The sequence below is a fragment of the Triticum aestivum genome, chromosome 5A (assembly GCF_018294505.1).
Source record: "Triticum aestivum cultivar Chinese Spring chromosome 5A, IWGSC CS RefSeq v2.1, whole genome shotgun sequence".
In the NCBI taxonomy this organism is placed as follows: Eukaryota; Viridiplantae; Streptophyta; class Magnoliopsida; order Poales; family Poaceae; genus Triticum; species Triticum aestivum.
In genome coordinates, this window is record NC_057806.1 from 143,746,097 (window position 1) to 143,760,717 (window position 14,621).

Below are 14,621 nucleotides of genomic sequence, written 5' to 3' on the forward strand. Positions count from 1 at the left end.
AGTTGGTATCAGAGCCTTCCCCGACCTTAGGAGCCCCCACTGCTTGATCGTTTTTAGCAGCCGTTGTTGAGTCTAGAAAAATGTTTTGAGTCATTTAGGAATTATATATCGGAGAGTTTAGGAATTCTTTTTACTTCCCAGTCTCCTCATCGCTCTGGTAAGGCATCCTCACGTAGAGTTTTGATTCTTCTCTTCTCAAATTTCACTAAAAAAATTTTTTGGATCACGCGGGTATCTTGGAATCGTTCCGATGGTTTTATGATGAGAACATTGTCTTGGTGCCTCCTGTCAGGGGTTTTGTGGAAGTGTCCCGGGGAGTTGAGCTCTGAGGTGTTGTCGTCATAATTTTATCGTTGCAGTTCTGGAATACCTGAGTCTAGTACGCCGACATCGAAAATCTCTTTTATGCAGTTCGTTGGTGAGATAACCTCGACGCCACCCAGTACTGGGGCGGGAGTTCGGGAGTATTGCCATAACTTGTATAACGGATGCTTTTCGAAGGTTGAGGTAGATGATTTCCGAAGGTTTCTTGGTTATGTGTTGAAGGATGGATACAGCTGGATGTAGGATTTGCTAGTTTGGGTGATATATTATGCTTCCCTGTATCCCCAACACCTGATTGCATAACCGGAAAATTTCAGGAGTTTCATAGGTGGGAATTCAAGTAGCTCTTAGGATATCTTTCCGACAGATGTATGGTATGAAATTGGGGTTCGACGTCTAGTGGTCCGCCTATTCACGGTCGGTTTTACAGTGGTCTCGTTGTGTCTTAAAGAGTCCTTGGCTATGCCGACTTGGGGATGCTTCGTATGTCATGTGCACTGCCTTGTACATGATGGTGCTGTACGATCGAGCCCGTGTAGGCCCCACCACGAAAACTTTGGACGAAATCTCTATCATATGTTTGTTCCGGCTTATTCCGCAAGCCAATCCTTTGTTTTGTTTTGAGTTGTGGTATTCGAGTTGCTTCAAAGTCAAGTGTTGATTCCATACCTTTCTGAAACGGTGTTCTCATACTTCGATGTGAATACCAATCCTTCTTGATCATCGAGATTGTGCTGTCAACCCTTTTCACCGGTGTGTTTCTCTTCAAGTGGATCCGATCATTTCAACAACCGCAAGATCAAGTATCAGTTCTTCTCAACGGTGTTTGTTTCATCCGTCTCCAAGTTGCCTTTGTTTTTCCCGCCCTCCCTCCCTTGATTTTCTCCGAGGACTCATATATCTCAATCAAGTATCCTTTTTATTGATGGGAAATCTCTCCATTCTTTTCCGTCAATGCTTTTATCCGGTGGTTCTCATGAAGATTCGAACGGAGCTTCAAGTTCGTCTCTCATCACTCGTCTTCTTCTCCGGTGGAACCAATTCAAGTTGTTGGTGTTGATCATATCCCTTTTCCCTCATTTCTAATGATTTCTCATGCCGGTGCAATTCTTAATCATTCACTTCTCGTTATTCAATTGTTCCGGAGTGCTCAAGATATTTTCAAAGATTCGTGTTTCCACTCTACATTCATTCAAGCTCTTTCGAGGATGTTCCCTAATTCAAGTCATTTAATTAAACCGGTGCAACCTCTCTTTTAATCATTTCAACGGTGTTTTCTCTTGAGTGGGCCTTAACCCACAGGTCTTTTCCCAGGATCTTACCTGACTCTTCTTATTTTCCTGGAGCTTATCAAATTCTTTTCCAAGTTGACGTAAGAATGATTTATCATCAGTCACATGTATTTCTCCAAGATCGGTTAAATTCTTTTCATCGTTGGCTCAACCTCTTCGTTTTGATTCTTCCAGAGTGTCTAAATAATTCTTGGTGATGTTTCTCGTCGTCATTCTCGGAGATTTTAAGACCGAAGAAGATTTTTCTCTCAATCTTGCTCCACTCTCCCCAAGATTCGTGGTTCAAGCTTGATACCATCCTCTCATAATTGTTTTGATTGTGAGAATTCCTTTCACCCATCCGGAGCAATGCAAGAGTCTTCTCAGTTTGTTATCCGGAGTCCATCAATTCAGGTGTATTAATTCTCAACTTTCTGTTATCATTCTCCAATCCTACCGGTGTATCGTTCAAGAGATCTCTAATCGGCTCGTGATCTCTTCGTTCTCATGGGTCTAAATTCTCTCAAGCATCTTCATTCATTTGCTAATTCTTCCCGGTGTCTTCCTTATCTTTTCTTTGTTCATTTTTAATTCTTACGGTGGTCCGTTCAAGATTTATCTTCCTTCGTTATCATATCAATTTATTCGTTGTTTCAACCCTACCGGTGGTTCGTTCGATATTTTCTCAAGTTGGCGCCGTATCTATCCTAATCCTTTCTTCGAGAATAAGTAGTATGCCAAATCCGTTGATTGTCATCAATTTAATTGGTGAAGGATAAGCATAACCTAATTCTTATTCTTGTTTCATCCAAGTGATTAATTTCCTATTCCGGAGGCTCATCAAATTCTTGATCTCAATTGTTCATCTTATTTTTTTCTTTCCTGGAGTTCCTAGCTCTCGCAATTACATCACCACGGAGATGCATCTAAATCATTGCAAGGCTTCACCTTATATTCTCAACTTCTCTTTCTTTTGTCATCTTTTCGTTTACCGGAGTTATTCAGGGAGGCTCTACTTGGTGGTTCATCAAGGATTTATTTCCGTCTCGAAGCGTTCATTAAGATTCTTTTCTAAGAAACTCAAGTTTTCTTCATTTTGTAATCTGGAGTGCATTTCTGTCTATCGTATCATTGGAGGGGGTATTATGTCATTCTGCATAATTTGAATTCATGTTTTATGATTCACATGTTGTCATGAATGAGATATTTTAAATCCATCAATCTCGTCATTGGAGTTGTCTGGGGTTATATTTCACCTAAAGCCTTCGCTAAGGTTTGTTGCTATTTGTGGTACTCATAATTGATCCAAGCTCTTCATTTTTCCTTTCCGGTGTGATATAGTTTCTTGTCTCCTTGTTCTTATCAATCCAATTCTTCTTCCCGTGAGTGGCAGGTTGTCACCTCATAATTTGAGATGTACCCCATAAGACCATTTAAAGTTTATTCTTTTCGTTGTGGATTGTTCCAACAACTCTGTGTGACCCTTCTCTTTAAGATGCTTTTCAAGCTCATTGGAGGTAGAGGATGTTGTTTTCTTCTCCGTTCTTTTGTTCCGTCGATACAACTTCTATTCTTTCATTCTGGAGGCATTGTGTTGTTGTTCTCTTCAACCCATCTTCTTGTTTTGTCAAGATCATGTTCTTTTCATGATTGTCCATTTAACCGGGGTGTCGTGCCCTCTTTTCAAGTTATATCACCTTATCAAGTTCTTATTCAATTCCTCTCTTTTCAACCGGAGTGTTGCCCGAATTTTTGGTCTTCCTTGATCCCCTTCCTTAACCGGAGTGTTTTTCTATATATATCTTCCCTTCAACCTCAAGGTTTTCGCAATGTTTTTGTCCCTCTTTTCTAACGAGTGTTTTCAACTTCGTTCATCTCTGTTGTATTCTTTTCTCGAAATGGCTTAACCTTATTCAAGGTTCATGGTTTCACGCGTTTGTCAAAGAAGCGACTTAGTTTTACCTCTTCTCTTTCTCTTTCGTTTTCCCTCCGGTGCCATTCTAGATCTCGGGACGAGATCCTCTCGTAGTGGTGGAGTGTTGTAACGCCCCGAGACCGATGTGCCAGGTGTCGTTCAGTTATTCGCTGTTGTTGCCTTGTCATTGCTTGCGTGTCATGCATTGCATATCATGTCATCATGCCCATTTCATTTGCATACGTGTTCGTCTCATGCATCCGAGCATTTTCCCCGTTGTCCGTTTTGCAATCCGGCGTTCCGTTCTCCTCCGGTGGTCATTTCTACCTTTCTTACATGTGTGGGGATCAAACATTTCCAGACTGGACCGAGTCTTGCCAAGCGGCCTTGGGTTACTACCGGTAGACCGCCTGTCAAGTTTCGTACCATTTGGACTTTGTTTGATACTCCAACGGTTAACCGAGGGACCGAGAAGGCCTCGTGTGTGTTGCAGCCCAACACCTCTCCAATTTGGCCCAAAACCCACCTAACTCTGCTCCATCATCTAGAGCGTTCGATCACGATCGCGTGGCCGAAAACCGCACCTCATTTGGACTCTCCTAGCTCCCTCTACCTATAAAAGAGCACCCCTCCCCGAAATTTCGGATCATTTCGCGGATGAACCCTAAAAACCCCTCCCCTCGCGCCGCCGGACGCGTCCTCACCGCGCCCGGACATGTCCGCTCGGTCGCCACCTCACTCCGACCAATCCTGTCGCGCCACATCACCCAACCGCGGCCGCCAGCCTATCCCGAGCCGCCACCTCACCTCCCCTGCGCCCACTTCGCCGCCATCCTCCCGGGGCCCAGATCCGGCCCGCCCCGGGGCCGAACCGGGCCACCACGGGGCCCTCTCTTCGCCGCCGTTTGCCCCAGGCCGACCGGAGCCGCGCCGCCGCGCCAGATGCTCCCGCCGGCCACCCGTGCCTCGTCGGAGTCCGTCCCCCTCGCCGGCCTCCGTTCCTCGCGCCTTCGCTGCTACTGCTCCAACCCTCGCCGCCATGAAAATCCATGGAGCCGAGCTCCCGATCTTCGACGCCGGCGTCGCCGAGCCCCGCTGACCTCGGGAACGGGCCCCGCAGCCTCGGCCTCCGCTCCCCGCGCCCGGATCCGCGCGTTCCCTGCCCTCGCCGGCCTCCTCTGCCCCTCCTTGCCGCTACCCGCCGGCGAACGGCGTCGCCGCCGCCCCCTGCCTCCCTCGATCCAGGCGGGATCGAGGAGGAGGACCCCCCTCGTGCCTCGTGGGCCTGAGCAGACCAGCAGGCCCAGGTCCCTTCGCCACGAGGCCCAGCGCGCCTCCTCACCCCGACGGCCTGCTTCCCCTCCAGCTGGGCCAAGAGCCCATGGTGAGCTGCCCCCCCAGCGGCTCCTTAGTTTTTTTTCTTCTGTTGGCCCAATCTGCTCCAGATTCGGCCCATATCATGTTTTTTTCAGCGCCTGGGATTTTTCCTATTTATCCAGAGATGGCCAGTTTTGCAGAAAAGACCCTCATGTTCATGCATATAATAACTCACAATTTGTGCATCGGATTAAAATGAATTATATATGAAACTTGCTCAGAATTTTGTGTAGATTAATAATATCCAACTTTCATCTATGTTTGAAATGTTAGAAATGTTGTTTGCATTAATTTGCTCCTATGCCATGTTAAAATGATTTATTTGATAACTAATTAACCGTAACTCGGATTTTAATAAACTTTATATGTAAATGGGGTAGAATTTTGCCTAGTTTAACATGGTGCACTCATCTTGCATGTTAAACAACTCTAAAATATGGTTTAGGGCAGAACAGGACCAAACCTAATATATGCATATGAGGATTTTCCGGAATTGTTGTTCGTTGTTCCCGGCCTCATTTAAACTTGACTAGATAGGTAGTTTTGCTTTGCCTCACCCTCTTGCCTTGCTTAACAACATTTAATATTGTTGAGTACATAAACAAGACCGAACTAAATAAGTCATGTGGTGTTTCTTCACTATGCAGGGCAGTTGCATAATGGGCTCCACTTAATTTGTAGGATTGTTTGTGCACTTTGCCATGCCATGCCTCATTAAACCGGACATGCATCATACTTGATTGTGCATCATGCCATGATTATGTGGTGGTTGTTTACTTTGTTTTTTGCTCTTTTCCGGTGTTGCTTCTTCGGGTTGGTTCCGTTAACGTCGAGTTTGTGAGGACCCGTTCATCTACGTTCCGTTTGTCTTCTTCATGGACTCGTTCTTCTTCCTTGCGGGATTTCAGGCAAGATGATCATACCCTCGAAATCACTACTATCTTTGCTATGCTAGTTTGCTTGCTCTTTGCTATGCCAATGCTACGATGCCTACCATTTGCTTGTCAGCCTCCCAATTTGCCATGTCAAACCTCTAACCCACCATGTCCTAGCAAACCGTTGATTGGCTATGTTACCGCTTTGCTGAGCCCCTCTTATAGCGTTGCTAGTTGCAGGTGAAGATTGGAGGCCATTCCTTGTTTGGAACATTTATTTACTTGTTGGGATATCACTATATATCTTATTTAATTAATGCATCTATATACTTGGTAAAGGGTGGAAGGCTCGGCCTTATGCCTGGTGTTTTGTTCCACTCTTGCCGCCCTAGTTTTCCGTCATATCGGTGTTATGTTTCCGGATTTTGCGTTCCTTACGCAGTTGGGTTATAATGGGAACCCCTTGACAGTTCGCCTTGAATAAAACTCCTCCAGCAAGGCCCAACCTTGGTTTTACCATTTGCCACCCAGCCTTTTCTTTTCCCTTGGGGGTCGCGCGCCCAAGGGTCATCTTTATTTTAACCCCCCCGGGCCAGTGCTTGTCTAAGTGTTGGTCCAACCCAGAGCACCGTGCGGGGCCGTCCCTTGGCAACTTGGGTTACGTTGGCTCCCGTACGCTTAGCTTATCCGGTGTGCCCTGAGAACGAGATATGTGCAGCTCCTATCGGGATGTCGGCGCATCGGGTGGTCTTGCCGGACTTGTTTTACCATTGTCGAGGATGTCTTGGAGTACCGGGATACCGAGTCTGTTTGGAATGTCTCGGGAGGAGGTCTATTCCTTTGTTGATCGTGAGAGCTTGTGATGGGCTAAGTTGGGACACCCCTGCAGGGATTTGAACTTTCGAAAGCCGTGCCCGCGGTTATGGGCAGATGGGAATTTGTTAACGTCCGGTTGTAGAAAACCTGAAGTCGACCTTAATTAAAATGAATCAACAGCGTGTGTAACCGTGATGGTCTCTTTCCGGCGGAGTCCGGGAAGTGAAAACGGTTGTTGGAGTTATGCTTGATGTAGGTTGTTATAGGATCACTTCTTGATCATACTTTTATCGACTGTGCTTTGCCTTCTCTTCTCGCTCTTTTTTGCGTATGTTATCCACCATATATGCTAGTCGCTTGCTGCAGCTCCACCTCATACCTTTACCTTACCCATAAGCTTAAATAGTCTTGATCGTGAGGGTGCGAGATTGCTGAGTCCCTGTGGCTCACAGATACTTCCAAAACCAGCTTGCAGGTGCCGATGAGTCCGTACAGATGACGCAACCCAGCTCAGGAGGAGCTCGATGAAGATCTTGTCCTTTGTGTTGTTTTCGTTCTAGTTGATCAGTAGTGGAGCCCAGTTGGGGTCGATCGGGGACCTTTGTCGCATTTGGGGTTCTTCTTTTATTTTGGTTCCGTAGTCGGACCATGAGTGTATTTGATTGATGTAATGTTTATTCATGTAATTGTGTGAAGTGGCGATTGTAAGCCAACTATGTATCTCTTTCCTTGTATGTATTACATGGGTTGTGTGAAGATTACCTCACTTGCGACATATGCCTTCAATGCGATTATGTCTCTAAGTCGTGCCTCGACACGTGGGAGCTATAGTCGCATCGAGGGTGTTACACCCTATTTATAGAGGCCCTGCTCCTCTTCCCAAATATTAGGCGGGAAGGGATCCCACAACGGCCAATTTGTAAGGGGACAGCTAGTACAAGCTACCCTGACAAAAGGTGTTCTTCGTCTGCCAAAGGCTCTGGTGGTGACGCCGTTATGGGCTCCGCGATGACCTCCGTCCTGCCGTCCTGCTGGTCTTGGTCTTGTTGCACCTATATGGAAACCTTTGCCTGATGCCTCGGGACTCCTCGACTGCCCCTGCTCCTTTAGCACCAAAGAGGCAACTAGTGCTCTGCGCTCGCTGGCGCCCGCCTGGCACCCGCCTGGCCTTGGTCGTCATGGCTCACGTCACGGGAACCTCATGAGGTGGCCCTCACCTTGACTCTGCTCCTCGCAAGCAAACCTAGTGAGGCTGCCCCTGAGGAGGTTTTGTGTCATCCGCGTCGCGAGGCTTGGCCCCTCGCGAGGGTCTTGAGTGTTTGCTGGTGAAGATGGGTCATACCAGGCCGCTTCAGGAGCCACGCCATGGGCCGTAGGCAGGCAAGTCTGGGGACCCCCGTTCCCAGAACGCCAACAGTAGCCCCTGGGCCCAAGGCGCGCTCAGACTTGGCTTCGAGGCAAAGCCAAGGGGCAAGTGCAGAGCACAGCGGGCCCCAATCGCCTACGGCCTTGGTTGACGTGTGGTGACTGACGGGACGTGGGCGTCTTTGCTTCCCCGCGCTACCTCGGCAACTGCCCGGCTTGACGAGTCCCTAGTGCATGCAGAAAAGCCATCATTACCTGCGATCGTGGGGGTCGTCGGCTGGCCTTCTGCCGCTATAAATGGGGAGGGGGCGGAGCCCCCGTCGCCCATCTCTTCCTCCGTTCCGCTTTCTTCTTCTTCCTTGCTTCACTTCTTCGTTGCGTCATCCATGGCGCCAATACGGAGGTTTTCAGATGCCGAGAAGGGAAAAGCCCCCCGTGAAGAGCATGTGCCTCGCCCACCAAAGAAGAGGCTTGCCCGCCCTTGCGATGTCGTCGTAAGGCCGAAGGTGTCGAGGCCTTGGCACGAACGGCCTCCCCCCGGCTATCTGCTGCCCTTGTACGCCCAGGCAGTGGACTCCAGAGGGGGGGCTGGGACCGACACCCCTCGCGCCACGGCCGCAGTGCTTGTGCAGTGGTGGTGTGTGCCTCCGCCCCGCGAACCCACGCCGAGGGCTCCTCGCGTGAACTCGTGGTGTGGGCGGCGATGCCACCACGTACGTGGATCCGGTTCCCTCCATTCTTCTCTGCTGAAATGCCATCGAGGGGTCCCTCGAGCCATGGCCCGGCGACAGGGGTGGAGGTTGAGGTCGTCTCCCCGGGAAATATCTTCATGACCCGCGGATGGGGTGAGGTCGCCCGGGTTTGTCATGCGGAGGGCGCCCTCGCCATCCACTTCGAATACGATGGCGCCTCCACGATGTTCTTCAAGGACTTTGACAAGGAAGGCCGCCGCCTGGAGTTCTCGCCTGGAGGGGGTTATCAGGATGGCACAGCAGCGGAGGCGGGCCTGCCGCTGGCCTAGCTGGCAGTTCCTCCAGCAGCAGCAATGATGCTTGGGAGTCTAGCGACTCTCCTGAGCCCTGCGAGACTCCAGAGACGAGCAAGGACAGCTACGTGCCAACGAGCTCTCGCCGTGCCCGGAGTGTGGCTATGGCGTCTGCCCGCCGTCGTCGTTGATCTGGATGGGGTTGGCGTCGGCCTCCCGTGGCCCACTTTTGATGATGGTGTCGATGGCGTTGACGCTTGTAGATAGGGCTCCTAGAAACCTTCTTCTTTTGTTCCCTGCGAGGAATCGAGACGAACCCCATGGGGGCGTGTAAAGGATCTCTAGTGCCCTTTGGTTAATATTGTCCTTATTATGAAGATGTACGACTACATGTCCTAATCCGGCTCAGTCCCCCCTTTCCAATCTCGTGGTAGCTTGGTGCTCTACGCTGATAGGTCCCGGTCCCCGGGCAGGCTGCAGCCGTCGCTGGTATGCCAGGTCTCGATGCCGTGTTCAAGGCCAGGAGGTGAGCGGCCCGAGGTCCAGTAAGTGCTCCTGAGGCGCGATGCTCAAGAGGCCCCCTTTAGCGCGCAAGCAGCTAGCTAAGGATTGGAAAGGAAGGCAGCGGCGTTGTAGCAAGGTTGCAAGAGATGGGAATCCTATGCCGCAGCGCTTGGCTGACCCGAGTGCGAAAACTTATCTTAGCGGTCCAGACTTGATTCCTTGTGTTGTGCCAGGCTCGTGCGTCAATGGACATAGTGTAGTCGGGCTAGGTCCGTGCGAGCTTTCCCTTCTTTACCACGCTCTTTCGTGTGCTCCATGTCCTCGGGTCCCGGCCCTCGAGCAAGCTTAGCCGCCGCTGGTATGCTAGGTCGCGATGCCGCGGTCAAGGCCAGGGTGAGGGCTATAGAGCCAGTAAGGGCTCCTGAGGCATGATGCTCAGGTGCCCCCCTTTAATGTGCAAGCGAACTGCATGGGAAAAGAAGGAGCCCACGGTACCGCCCGCTGTCATCCTCGGGAGGTTCCTGTAGGTTAGACGGAGAGAGAGCATAGCCCATGGTCGCGCTGTTACCCAGTTGCTAATTGCCCCACAAGAAGACGAAGGCACTGAGGGTCTGATGAGGTGACGTGTGCAGAGCGGGCCACGAGCCAGAGCTCGATCTCTCAGATTTATCAGTGTTGCAGGGATGGGCCCGAGCACAAGCGCCGTGCCAGTATGTGGAGTTTTTGCCACGAGGTAAACAGGAGATTGGTCAGCAACGCAGGATGCCACGAGATGTAATCAAGCAAATGATAGCCATAAGAGAACCACGCAAGGATATAAGCTAGTCCAGATAGATGTGAAACCGATACATGCCACTGGGACAGACCCGAGTGGCCTGGGATGATGCAGGCCGAGGGGCGCCCCCAGCAAAGTAAGCTAAAGATGCAGAAAGATACATGCCGCAGGGGCAAGCCCGTGTGACCTGGGAATGATGCAGCTTGAGGGGCGCTCCCAGCTGAGTAAACCAGAAAATGTCACCTGGTACCATTGTCGAAGGAGTGTTGAAGTAGCTGATGATGCGTGTCGAAGAGTCGCTCCTCACGAGCCACCAGGGCCCTGAGCCTTAGGAGGCTCTGGGGGCTCGGGTGGTTCCTTGAGGACCGTCGCTATTTCCACCAAGACTGCGTGGTGTCTAGCCTCCTGAGCTGCCAGGATGCTCCAGAGATGATGCTGGTAGGTGACACCCGTGTTAGGCAGGCCAAACGGCATGCGAACATAGCTGTGAGGTGGGCCCTCGCACCGGCTAGCATGCAAAGGCCAGAAGCGCTCCTGAGACACGGCCCTATTGAGCCCTGGAATGTCAACGCAAACGTGTAGCCAGCCGCCCTCGCCAAAATGGGGAGCTGCGCCGGGTGGTGGGCGGCAGTCGCCGCGTATGGTCCTTGCTTCCTGAAGCTCCTAGGTTGCCTTGGTGATGAACTCCTGAGCACCTGGCGCTCCTTGCCCTGTGCCCTCTTGAGGGAAACGTGCAGCGAAGCACGCCTCCATGTGGTGCCCGAGCGCCTCCCTCATGATGTTGGCTAGGTCCGAGGCCCTCCAAAAGAGAGCCCCCGAGCCTTGCCTGAGGAGGGTGTCGGGCGTGCCTTCCTATGCGAGGGAGGGAGGCACCCCAGGTGCGGGTGCTGATGCTGTGGCGGCGCTGCTGGAGACGCCGCTCTCTTGATGCCTTGTACAGAGTAGTTGCTTCTTCTTCTTCTTGGGGGGTGGCCTCAGGAGGGTACAGGATGCCCTCACTGTCGAGGCTTTGATTGCTGCGGCTTGGAAGGCGCGCTCCAGGGAGCACACTGCATCTCTTTCTTCCAGGGTACTGTGATGATTCCGCCACTTCGTGGCATCTTGAGGACATTGTAGCCACGGTAGGTCACAGCCATGAACTTGGCCAACGCTGGATACCCAAGGATGGCGTTGTACGGCAGACAGATGTGGGCGACATCGAAGTTGATGAGCTCGGTGCGGTAGTTGTCGCGCTGGCTGAAGGTGACAGGGAGGCGGACCTGCCATATTGGGGTGGTGGAGCCGTCGGTCACTCCTGAGAAAGGCTTGGTAGGCTGTTGCTGGTCATATGGCACTTGGAGGCTGTCGAACATCTCGATGAACAGGACATTGAGCCCCGCGCCGCCTTCGATGAGGGTCTTGGTGACTTGGATATTGCTGATGACGGGTGAACAGAGCATCAGGAGGACGCCGGCGGTTGCCACGCTCTTGAGCTGGTCTGCCGAGCTGAAAGTGATGGCGTACTTGGACCACCTAAGCAGGCATGTGGCCTTGAGCCTAGGGAGGGCCGCGTTCACCTAGCGAGCAAACTGCTTGAAGGTGCACTAGGAAGCTGGGGCCTGAGCACCGCCCAGGATGCAGGCGATAGCGCGTGGCTCCTGGAAGCCCCCAGCCCCCTTGTCCTAATGGTGGTCGACGTTCCTTCTTGGTGGTGGCGGCGGCGGAGGGAGGCCAGGATTGCCCTGAGGATGGTCCTCGCGAGGCTGCTCCCTCCAGGCGCCCTCACGAGGCTGCTCCTGCTAGTGTTTCACACGAGGCCAGTCGCGCCACTCCTGGGAGGGGCCGTGGTTGTCCCAGCGTCCTCCACTTCGTCCTCCTCCTCTGCCGTAGCCCCGGTCGTTGCGCTCGGGGCGTCAACTGAAGCGTCCATCTCGGATGGCGCTGAGCTCTTGACAATCATTGGTGATGTGCCTGTGTACGTTGTGGAAGGTGCAGAACGGACGGCTGCTCTTGGACGACTCGGGGTGGTCCCGGCCGTGCTTCATGTCTGGCTCCGCAGCGAGCACAGCTACTCCCTTGTGCTTCACGACCTTGGACTTGGCTTTCTTCTCTTCTGGGTCGGCAACGGGGATCTCGAGGAGGGAGAGGCGCCCTTCCTCAACTCTTGCGCACTTGGTCGCCATGTTGAACATCTCCAGAGCCATGCATAGCTCCTCATGGATGGCCGGCTCCTCCTTCATCTTGACGTCACGGACGCCATCGGAAAATGCTGAGATGATGGCCTCGTCCCTCACCTTGGGGATCTTGAGGCGAACACTGTTGAAGCGATGAATGTACTTCTGCAGGGTCTCTCCCGGCTGCTGCTTGATGCGGCGCAGGTCACTCGCGGCCGGAGGGCGGTCGCGAGTGCCCTGGAAGTTGGCAACGAAATGCTCGCGCATCTCGCCCCAGGAGGAGATCGATCTCGCGGGCAGGTTCAAGAGCCACGAGCGAGCACCATCCTTGAGAGCCATGGGAAACCAATTCGCCATGACCTTCTCGTCTCTGTTGGCTGTCTCGATGCTCAGCTCGTAGATCTGCAACGCGGAGGCAGGTCTGGCTTGAACTTGCATGGCCGGACGACGGTGCGCAGCTCAGGGGTAAAGGCTCGGCAGCCTGCAATGGTCACCGGAGCCCGACGTGGCGGTGGAGCCTGGTCTTGGTACCCACGCACCGCCACCGCAGGCGGCACGCGGCCTTGACGTGGTGGTGCAGGGAGTGCAGGAGCGTTTTCCTACGGTGGGGGAACTTCTTGGCAGCTTCTTTCTTCATGCGCGGGCATATGGCATGGTGGATCACACCGCGGGACCACGCATCTTGGGGCGAGGACACCGTCTTGGTGTCGAGGAGGCGGGGGCGCTCCGTGAGCCGCGCGTCTCGGTGCAAGGGTGCCGTCTTGATGCAGGGGCGGCGAAGGCGCTCCGTGAGCTAAGTCTCCCGCGGCTGGAGGTGGGCAAGGCAGCGAGAGGGATGGTGCAGGAGAGCCCCCAGCGGCACTGACGAGCTCGGTGATGCGGTCCAGCCAGTCTTCGTAGAGCTCGTCGACCGAGCGGTAGCGTAGGAGCTCGCGTGCCATGAGCAATGTGGCCTGCGCATCCGTGGGCGCACGACAAGCGTGAGACGATGACCCGGCCGGAGTCGGCGACGGGGCGGCGGTGCGGCCGTCCCGCCGCACAAAGGGGTGCAGCGACGACGATTGGTGCTCGTTTGCTGTCGGGCCAGTAGCGGTGTTGGCAACAGGTGATGGAGAATGGCGGGGAGGTCCGCCAACGAGCGCCGTCTGGGCGACACGAGCGGCCAGGGCGGCCCGGCGCTCGGCGTGAGCTCGGCGAGCGTCTGACATGGATGTGATAGAGCTGCGGAACATGGATGGACGAAGGGAAAGCTTCAGCGCACCCCTACATGGTGCGCCAAATGTTGGATTTTAGGTTCCGGCAAAACCCTTAAGGTTCAAACTCTGGGGTGCACACGAAGATCTCTCCTTCCCCCTATCTCACTCACTCACCACGATCTCAAAGCTCAGCTCATCGGAATCGAAGAACAAGGGACACAAGAGTTTATACTGGTTCGGGCCACCAATGTGGTGTAATACCCTACTCCAGTGTGGTGTGGTGGATTGCCTTGTAGGCTGAGGATGAACAAGTACAAGGGAAGAACAACCTCCTGAGGAGAGGTGTCGTTAAGCTCGGTGAGCTGGTGTGTATGAGGGTGATCTGAATGATCCATTCTTAGATGAGCCGATCCTTGACCACGGTGGTGGCTAGCCCTATTTATAGAGGCCCTGGTCCTCTTCCCAAATATTAGGCTGGAAGGGATCCCACAATGGCCAATTTGAAGGGGGACAGCTAGTACAAGCTACCCTGACAAAATGTGGTCTTCGCCTGCCAAAGGCTCTGGTGGTGACACCGTCGTGGGCTCCGCGATGACCTCCGTCCTGCTAGTCTTGGTCTTGTTGCACCGATATGGAAACCTTTGCCTAATGCCTTGGGACTCCTCGCCTGTGCCTACTCCTTTAGCACCAAAGAGGCAACTGGTGCTCTGCACCCGCTGGTGCCCGCCTAGCACCCGCCTAGCCTTGGTCGTCATGGCTCATGTCACGGGAACCTCACGAGGTGCCCCTCGCCTTGATCTCTCTGCTCCTCGCGAGCCAGCCTAGTGAGGCTACCCCTGAGGAGGTCTTCTATCGTCCGCCTCATGAGGCTTGGCCCCTCGCGAGGGTCTTGAGTGTTTGCTGGTGAAGATGGGTCGTAGCAGGCCACTAGAGGAGCCACGCCGTGGGTCGCAGGCAGGCAAGTCTGGGGACCCCCGTTCCCAGAACCTCGACAATCATAGTTTCAGTGCTTCATTACAGCATTGAGAGTTGATTTTTGTTTTTCTTCCGTTTGTTCTTCCCCTT